Below are 10,043 nucleotides of genomic sequence, written 5' to 3' on the forward strand. Positions count from 1 at the left end.
TTAAAATTATTCTAGTAATAGCCAACACTTATTATTACTATGTACCAGACATGGTGCTAAACCCTTCTCTAGTTTTCATTTCAACCTAGAGATGAGCACTACTGTTATCCACATCTTACAGAAGAAACAGTTGAGGCACGAAAAGATTAATGGTGGTTTTCAAAGAGAGAGTTTCTTCTCAGATTACTGTTACCTGTTTGGTCTGAGATGAGCTATATCAGCCCTCTAACCCCATTTCCTCACCATCGACTTGCAGGGTTGATGAGAGGGAAAGCCGTTGTTACTTGAGCCTAGGGCCTGTTTATTATTTGTCATCAAGGGTAGAAGCAGTAAAGATTCTAGAGGGGTCTGTAAAGAAAAGCCTGTTAGGGAGCCGTGGGGACTCAGCCAGCCTCCACCCCACCCCCTTCAAACCTAAGGTCAATTCCTTATCAGGGTCTCAGACTCCACAATTTATTTCTAAGAAATTTACTTAAAATTTTTTTTTAATCTTTTATTTTAAAGATGTGGGGTACAACTCAGGGTTAGGTATACAAATGTTCATTATGCAGATACCTTTGTTGATGAAGTGTGCCGGAAATTGACCTTTTAAATTTTACATATGTGGCCGTGAGCTGGGAGATAGATGGACAGGAGAGAGGCCCTATACCTGATCTTTCCTTTTACCTGCTTTTATTAGTTTCCTAGGTGTGCTGACCTAGGAACATACCACAACTAAGTCAATCAAAACAACAGAAATGTATTCTCACACAGTTCTGAAGACTAAAAGTCTGAAATCAAGGTGTTAGCAGGGTTAGGATAAGGGCAAGAGTTAGGGTTAGGGTTAAGGTCAGTGTTAGGGTTAAAGTTAGGTTTCCTTTCAAGGTTTTGGGGAAAAGTCCTGCTGGTCCTTGAAGTTCCTTGCCTGGCTGCTATGTCACTCCAAGCTCTGCCTCCATTGTCAAATGACTTTATTCCCTGAGTGTTTGTGTGTGTCAGTGTTTGAGCCTCCCTTTTTCTTTTTCCTAAGGACATCAGTTATTGGATTTAGAGTCCACCCTAATCCAATACAACCTCATCTTAGCTAATTACATCTTCAAAGAACTTATTTCCAAATAAAGTCACATCCACAGCTAATGGAGGTTAGGATTCCAACTTAACTTTTGGAGACGCAATTCAACCCACTACATTGCTCACAAAGATCTCAGCATCTGCTCTGGGGATGGACCTGCCCTAGCTCAAGGCAGCCCAGGGTGACACCTTCAAGTGGGGTACAGGTGTGGTATCAGTGATCACTCACTATTTGCTCATGGGCTGATAGAACAGAGGAAATAGGCAACATGCTGTTTGCGACCACAGGGCCGGGGTGGGGGGGTGAATAGGGAGCTACAGGAGACCAGTTTCTTACCAGAGCTGGCCACCTTTGGGTGGACTTGGCTGCCCGAGGAACAGGTAGTGAGCTCCCTGATGCTAGTGACATTTAACAGAAGTTGGATAGCTACTGATCAGGAACGTGCTTGGAGCATGCTTTTCAAGGAGGGTGATATCACCCTTGACAGGACAAAAATTTGTGCTTGGGGGAATCAAAAAATGTTAGCTATTATATGGCTTTGCCCTCCAGAGGGCCACAGTACATAAACAGTATATTTGTGGTATTGACATTTTATGGGAAGGGATAATTGGGGGAGGAGGAGTTGAAATAGGCTCCTTCAGGAGGCAAAAAAGCTAAAAAACTCTGCTATGGGGGGATGTTATGCTGGCAGGAGCTTGGGACAAGTGGTCTCAAAAGCCATCCTTCCTAGTTCTGAGCTTTCCATAGCTCACAGTCAGACACACTGCCTGTGCCTAATTGACCACTTACATAGCTAGGATCAGAGGTTGCCTTTTTATTAGGAAAGACTCCTTGTTGAACACGAGTCCTCTGTTTGCCCCCACACTGGCTCCCAGATGCCTGAAACCTCTTAAAGAAGAAACAAAGTCAATCATCCACCATAGAGAGGCTTGGAAATGTCAGGCTCACTCACACTAAGGTATAAAGGAATGATCATTAATGAGATCAGAGTATGGTTGGTCCCTCAGAGAGGTTTTACCTACCCTCTGTGGCATTACAGAAGATTCTGAAGGAGCTCAGGTCAGCAATGGGCTCACCCTCTTCTTGAAAGCCAGATCACCATGTACCTGCTGGCTCATGTAAAGATTCTTATCAAAACCCAGCTGTCTTAAGCCAATGTATCAGCCATGTGCATGGTGGAGAGGGCTGTGGAGTTGAGCAGTTTTCTGCCAGTTTTCTCAGTGGCTGTACTCAGCACTGATTCTCTCCTCTGACAGGGATCCTGCTGGATGTCCTGGAACTGGGGTCTTGTAAGAGTGAGGTTCACTTTTTCCTGTAGAAAGCAGCCTCCATCTTGGGAAAAGGGAGACTGACCAAAATGCTTTGTCGATGAGCGTTCTTTCACAAGGTAGAAACATACCACCAGGCGACAAGCTACAGACATCACAAAGCCTTGAAATGCCAACCCTACCTTAGGAAACTGCATTTCTGGGTATCTGGCACCATTAGTGCTAGGAATAAAAGAATCAAGCCTCAGAGGAATCTACTTGTTCCAAGTAAAAGCCAGGAAATAAAAAACGGGAGCCCCACAGCCCAGAGAAACAGGACTACCTCACAGAAAGGGCATGTAAACCTGATTTGAGCCTCAGAAAGTCACACCTTGGTCAATCCAGGTCTCCAGCTTAGCAACACAGGAAACAGCTTTAATGAGGCCCAGCTTCCTAATTACAAGTACAGAGAGAAAAGCTATGTTATCCAAGTTGCAAGTTTCCTTTCAGGAGGCATTAGCGTAGAACTGATGGATTAGTAATTTAAGAAATTTGTTTTCGACTACAAATGCCCTTTTACATGCCAACACCCTGGTGCCCAAACATTTCATCCATCCCCCAGGGCTTTGGAGACAGTCTTGAGAGGTGAAGTCACCTCTGGCCAGTCACAGCCTCCCTACCCACTCCTGGGCAGCAGTCCACCCAGCAGCTGCAAGAGTCCATCACAGCCTAGGAAGGGACAATGGCTCAGACCATGCAGGGAGTGGGGGCTGAGGGTGGAAAAGGCCGCCAAAGTCAATGGGAGCCATCCCAAGGCACACCCACAACTTCACTGGTCTTGCTGAGGAGAGTCATCCCACCCTGACTGGGCCAACCCAGGAGCTGAACACAACCCCAACCCACTTCATTCCCTTGCCTAGTGACTCACATGGCTCATACACAGAAGAGACTAACAGTGAAGTGCTCATTCTGTACCAGAACCCCACCCTAGACAAGGAACTCATTGTAAATATTGGATCAGCAGCCAGGTTCTATCAAGTGCAACTCTGCTGTTCTTTTCAGACATGGCCCATCCACTCAACCCCACTGTCTCTGCCCCAGTTCAACCCTCATCTCCCCACATCTGCCCTAATGAGATGCCTTCTAGAGCCTCCAGGCCTCCAGTCTCCTGCCTCTCCAATCAGGCCCCAAGGCTGCTTGCCTGAACTGTGGGGAAGATTCTTTCCTCCCCTCAGGGACTCCCCTTTGTTCCAGGGTGAGGCTCAGACTCACCAGCCCACCCCTTAGCATCCTCTCTCCATGTCCTCACTCTCAGGCCCCAGGCCTGAGCCCTGAGCACCGAGCAGAATAGTCACATGTCACCTTTGCACAGATCTCCTTACTGCTCTTTTACAGGGTCATAGAACTTTTCCATTCACTGGTGTGACTTTGGGCAATTACATGGCTATTTTGTGCTTCCTTTGCTCCACCTGTAAAATGGGATAATAACAGGAGCTTCCTATCTCCTAGGGTTGGGTGGGGGTGAAATGATTTAATGTGTATAAAGTACTTAGAAGAGTGTTTGGAACAGGAAATGCTTAGCGTGTTAAGTTTCACTAACATCGTTACCTTTGCCTGCCTGCTTTTCACAGCCAGGGCATCTAAGTCAAAGTGCAGGTGAAGGTACAGGGGAGACACCCTGGATCCTGTCCTCACCAAACTGCCCATGCCCTGAGTGGCCTCACCCCTCTTGGCCTCCACTGCAAGCCCGAGATGGTGGGCCGAGCTTCCGGCGGGCCACAGGCTGAAGGGACTGCAGGACATCACTGGAGGGTAGGCTCTGACTGTGGAACATGGCAGAGGGGCACTGCATGGGAACAGACACCTGCCCTCCCTGTTCCTTCCCCCCTAAAAGGATCATGTCTTTTTGAAGGCCAGGGCCGGGGCTGGAGGAGTCTGTGGAGCTGCAAAGCTCTCATCCGCTTCTGTCTTTGCAGTATCCCCAGGGAGCCTGGCACATTCCTGAAATCCAGGATTTCTGCACTGGGGCCTCTGCCCTTCCGGATGGATGTGCCCATCTGTTGGTCTCACTGTGGGGCATGTGAGCCCCTCAGCAGTGTGCCTCTCTGGACTCTGGCCACACCTAACCGGCTCCAGGTGGATGGCCAGAGCCCAGTGCCCATGGGGAAGGTGGGGCCCGGGGTAACTGATTCCAACTTCATAAGCCTCACAACCTGGAAACCATTCTCAATAAGCTCTGCCTCACATCCACCGGTGCTTCTGCCCCAGCCTTTGTGGCTGCTTCCTCCCACTCCGGCCTGGCGAGGTGGGGATGTGGGGGATGAGGAGCAAGTGTTCCCATCCCCTGGAACAGCTCCCTGCGTGGTTTCTCACCAGGACCAACTCACAGAGGTTCCTAGGGGGAGGGCCCCATGCTCTCTGCCCTCCAGAGCAAGAAGGTCATTATACACAGGGCCTCCCTTTAGAATTTGAAATCAGAGTCCACAGGGCATGATGAGGGGGAAGACTCAAATCTCCCTGCTACTGGGCCTCAACAAACTTTCTCCCCTTAAGAACTGATTTTAGTCATTCAGAGATGAAAAGTTAGAAGCCTGGGGTTGAGCACGCCCCCTGCCACTTAGGGGCTAACCTGGAGTCGGTCTTGACCTATATGAGCATGTGCAAAATGAAGATAACGTCCCCTGTCCTGTCTCTCTCAGGGCTTCTACCTTTATTTACCTGTTCAGCTACTAATTGAACAATTGTCCAATGCCAGGCCTGAGCTGGGGCTGTGGGGAGGAGCCAGCGGGGCCCCTGGTGCCTCCAGGAGCTGAGTCTAACTGCTCTGATAACCACACAGGTTCAAGTCGGGCTCGGAGGCTCAGCCTGTAATCCCACGCTTTGGGAGGCTGAGGTGAGTGGATTGCCTGAACCCACGAGTTCGAGACCCGCCTAGCCAACTTGGCGAGATGTCATCTCTACAATAAACCAAAAAATTAGCCAAGTGTGGTAGTGCATGCCTGTAGTTCCAGCTACTTGGAAGGCTGAGGCGGAAGGATCACCGGAGCCCAGCAGGTCGAGGCTACGGTGGCCGGGAGTGGCCACTGCACTCCAGTCTGGGTGACAGAGTGAGACTCCAACTCAAAAAACAAACAAACAAAAAACCACGCAGGTTCATATTTGTGAAAACGCTTTGCAAAAGTGTGAAATGCCAAACGACTGACATCAGCACCATGAAATGCCTAGTACTGAGAGTCATGATGCTGCTGAAAGAGTTAAAGATCTACTAGATGGGTGCTTTGCAGATTTTTAATGGGCATTTGAATCACCTATGGGTCTTGGTCACATGCAAATTGCAGTGCAGAAGGTCTGGGGTGGGCCTTTCTAAACCTGCTACTGGTCTGTGGGCCATATTTTGAATAGCAAGTTATTAGTTCGTGCTGAGCAATTACTGTTCATTAATCCCAAAATGTAACTTAGTTTGTCAGATCAGCTCACTGTAGGATTTGGTGGAAGGGGAGCAGGGGATGGATGAGTTTTGATGGGTTTGCCTAAGGCTGGGCAAGGTCTACCCTAGGGCCTCCCTGAATGGCAGCTGATGGGAGTGGTCTAGGCATCCCTAGATGCTTTGCAGAGTGAGACATGAGGGCATTTGAGGGACATGGGGATCTGGAGAAGAGAACAGGTGAACACACTTCATGTGCTCTTCAGGTGTGTCCAGAATGCTTTATGGAAAGGCAGGTTGCCCTAGGTACAAGGGGCAGATGTGATTTGAGCACAGACCTTGGGTACCTCTTTTGAAGCACCTTCTTCTCCAGACAGGTGTTAATAAAGGGAGGAAGCTGGTCTTGTACTGGGTCTCAGTTGAGACTGCTTGGATTGAGGAAACATCCTGGCTTAAGCCAGGAAGTATCCCCATGAGAAGGCATCAGCTCATGGAACCTGAGGCAGGGAAAAGTCATGCCTCAGGAGGAGCCAGATGGAGACTGTCTCTTTCTCAGGCCCTCTCTCTTGTCTCTTGTATTTGTTTCTTTCTGTGTGTTTCCCAAAGTGTTAACTGTAAGGCTGAAGAAAGGGCCCCAGGAAGTCAACAGAGAGAGGGGTAAATAGGCATTGGAGTCATAAATTTGATCTTGAAAGGAGTAGCCCACTTAGAGACATATACATACTTTATGATAGGAATGGAGTTGGAGCACCTGGAAAATTTTGTTCTTCACTTGATGAACTCTTTGCTCCAAAAATAAAGCCCATAAACTTGTTCAACAGCTGGAATTGTCCCTCTGAAGAGAGTACCTCGTCTGGCAGTTGACTTAAGTGGTTATTTGCAGCCTATAATTTTCACAAAAACAGTAGGGTGTGCCTGATGGGAGATGTTTCCTACAATCCCATGGAAAGAAAACAACGAAAAAAACTTTAGAACAAAGGATGCTCTGATTCCATTAGAAAATCATCGACAATTCAGGGTCAAGTCCAATAAAAATGTGGAAAGTTTTCAAGCAGACTTGTGAGGAGTTGGGAAAACTGTGCTTCAGAGGGACACTGGAAAATGCAGCCTGCAGGGTCTCTGGGTGAGAAGAGATGGGAGGGGGATGCCAGAGGCAGGGAGGCATTGAGGAGGTGGATGCAGCTGTCCAGGTGAGAAGGCTCTAAGGCTCACAGAGGTGGCAGTCATGGACATTAGGAAGAGGGGTTCAGGTGAAAATTTGCATAGGGCTTGGCAATGAATGAACTGTAGAGAACAAGCATCCAGGAGACAACAGCAATCTTGGGTGATAACCTCAGGACTTGAAGAATACAGCCCAGGCAACAAGGAGAGGCAACAAAAGGATAGGCAGATCTTCACATGTTAGAAAGAGCTTGGGGGTCAGTAGCAATTTGAAAGTACACCTCTGTTTTTTCATGCATAAACAGGTTCTATGTGTTCCTGGCCTCCAGGAAGAGAGAAAGATGAAGTGAATGAGCAGAGGCCTGGTGAGAAAGAGGAGGTGGTGGGGTTGCTGCTTCTTAGGTTTCTGTCTTTCTGGTAGCCCTTAGTATGGATGCTTTCTTTGCAATGAATATTGCTGGTCAGGTTTCCTCTGTCCAGGTCTTCTTGCTGCCGCTGAGATGCCTTAAACAACAACAGTGACATGGAGAACTTCTTGTACCTCATCTGAGCTACTCTGGAATATGATCAATCATCTCCTTGAGTTCCCAGGCTTCCCAATGTGCATTTTTTTTATATGATGTATTCATCAAGGTTGCCTGACATTAGCAGATATTACAGAAACAGCGCAAAACTCAGTGACTTCATACAAAAGAGGTTTGTTTCTCACTCACAGCAAGTCCGCAGTGAATATTGCTGGTCAGGCTACTTTCTCCTCGGGTGGGACCCCAAACATTCTGGCACCTTCCATTTTGTGTCTCCACCATCTTAGAGTTTTTCCTATCTATCTTATAGCCAGGCTTCTAAAGGCCATGTAACCATCCAGCTTATGTTTTAAATCAAAACATCCCAAATATATTTGAATCTGGTAAATCTCTGAATCTGGTTTAAGAAAAAAATCACATAATGAGTTTATAGGAAAGAACTTAATATTTCTTTATGTAGACAGATCACTTTGAGGAGGAAATAAAACATTTGAAACTTGCCATTATAAAGACTGCCCACTCTCCTCACCTGTATGAGTGAGGCCAGCTTCCCAGTGAGCATATAAACTCCCGGATGAAGGACTTCAGAAAAGCCATTTGGGGAGTGCTTTCTTCCCAGGAATAGTAAGACATTGAGCTCCCCTTCACTGAGCTTCTTTTCCTACTTCTGACCCTTTCCTAAGAATATGACATATGTTATGTCTAAATCTCAAAACACTCTGCAATGTATTTATTAGCATGTGCATTTTACAGAGGCGCAAACTGCACCAGAGAGGTTGGGTAACTTACCCAAGGTCACGCAGATCTTGTTAAGTAGTCGTGCTGGGATTTGATTCCAGACAATCTGGCTCCAAGACTTATTTCATGACATATGCCTGCCTTTCTCTATGACCAAAAAAAAAAAAAAAAGCAGAAGAAAACCGGAACCAGCAAAAGAGACAGCAGTGGCTTCAGAGGCATCACACCCTTTCATGCGGTCCATGGCAAATGGTAAATATTAACAGGCTGGAGACATCTCTGCCCTTTGATAATCGCTTCTGCTCTGGGTTCCCAATGATGGTAATTTGAGGCTACAATTCCCATTTCCTGCATCAGCTATGAATATATGCAGACTGCAAAACTGCAAAAACCAGCTGCCCCTTGCAGCATGAGGTAGCAATTACAGCAGGGTCTTTTGCACACAGCCCTTCATTTTTACCAGTTTCAGCTAAGGCAGAAGTGGCACACTCAGGACTTCACAGCAAAGGGAACTTCTTGGCAGTGCCTGAGACAGCTTGCACCAACACATTGACTCTTCTTAACTTCATGTTCAATGTCATCACGTTGTGAGCTTTCAATTGGTCATGGTGGGAGTATTTACACCACCAGAATTGATAAATGTTTTGTATACGAGCCTTTTTTTTTTTCAGCCCAGCAAGCCAGTTGATAATATCCTCGAGAAAGGTAAGAACGTGGGCAGATGTACAATTGAGAAATGGTGAAAATAATAATAATAATAATAGCAGTCAACATGAACTAAGCACTTACAATGGACCTAGCACTGTGCTGAACTTTTAAAGCATTATATTTTATAATTCATAGGAAGCATACAATGTAGATATTATTATTATTATTATTATTATTATTATCTACATTTTAAAAAGAGAAAACTAGGCCAGGCACAGTGGCTAATGCCTGTAATCCTAGCAATTTGGGAGGCCAAGTCAGAAAAATCACTTGAGCCCAGGAGTTCAAGACTGAGCAGCATAGCAAGACATTCTCTTTACAAAAAAATGAAGTTAGCTGGGTGTGGTGGTATACACCCATAGTCCCAGCTACTTGGGAGGCTGAGGAAGGAGGATTGCTTGAGCCTGGGAGGTGAGGTTATAGTTAGTTAGCTGAGATTATACCACTGCACTCCAGTCTGGACAATAGAGCAAGACCTTGTCTCTAAAAAAGTAAAGACAGGAAAAGAAAAAAGCTTTCAAAAGGGGAGAACTCCCTCATTCCATGCCCTGCACAGCCATGGCTCATGGTCCCAAGAAACATCTGAAGCGGGTAGCAGCTCCAAAGCATTGGATGCTGCATAAATTGACCGGTGTGTTTGCTCCTCGTCATCCACTGGTCCCCACAAGCTGAGCGAGTGTCTCCCTCTCATCATTTTTCTAAGAAACAGACTTAAGTATGCTCTGACTGGAGATGAAGTAAAAAGATCTGCATGCAGCAGTTCATTAAGATCGATGGCAAGGTCCGAACTGATATAACCTCCCCTGCTGGGTTTATGGATGTCATCAGCATTGACAAGACTGGAGTTTCCTCCTGATCTACGACACCAAGGGTCGGTTTGCTGTTCATCGTATCACACCTGAGGAGGCTAAGTACAAGTTGTGCAAAGTAAGAAAGATCTTTGTGGGCACAAAAGGAATTCCTCATCTGGTGACTCATGATGCTCGCACCATCCGCTACCCTGATCCCCTCATCAAGGTGAATGACACCATTCAGATTGATTTGGAGGCTGGCAAAATTACTGATTTTATCAAGTTTGACACTGGTAACCTGTGTATGGTGACTGGAGGTGCTAACCTGGGAAGAATTGGTGTGATCACCAACAGAGAAAGACATCCTGGATCTTTTGATGTGGTTCATGTAAAAGATGC

The 10,043-nt window shown here is 46.6% G+C and overlaps 1 pseudogene across 1 annotated transcript in view; it reads left to right on the plus strand.

The window, feature by feature from the left end:
* The first annotated feature begins 9,411 nt into the window (after nucleotides 1-9,411).
* Nucleotides 9,412-10,043, plus strand: part of LOC103269209 — a 7,808-nt pseudogene continuing 7,176 nt past the window's right edge. Inside the window, exon 1 of the transcript XR_002482458.1 lies at nucleotides 9,412-10,041. The product of XR_002482458.1 is annotated as a 40S ribosomal protein S4-like (transcript). The remainder of the gene's footprint in view (nucleotides 10,042-10,043) is intronic.

The sequence above is a fragment of the Carlito syrichta genome, unplaced genomic scaffold (assembly GCF_000164805.1).
Source record: "Carlito syrichta isolate Samal-C Ts95f unplaced genomic scaffold, Tarsius_syrichta-2.0.1 Scaffold309108, whole genome shotgun sequence".
NCBI classification, from domain to species: Eukaryota; Metazoa; Chordata; class Mammalia; order Primates; family Tarsiidae; genus Carlito; species Carlito syrichta.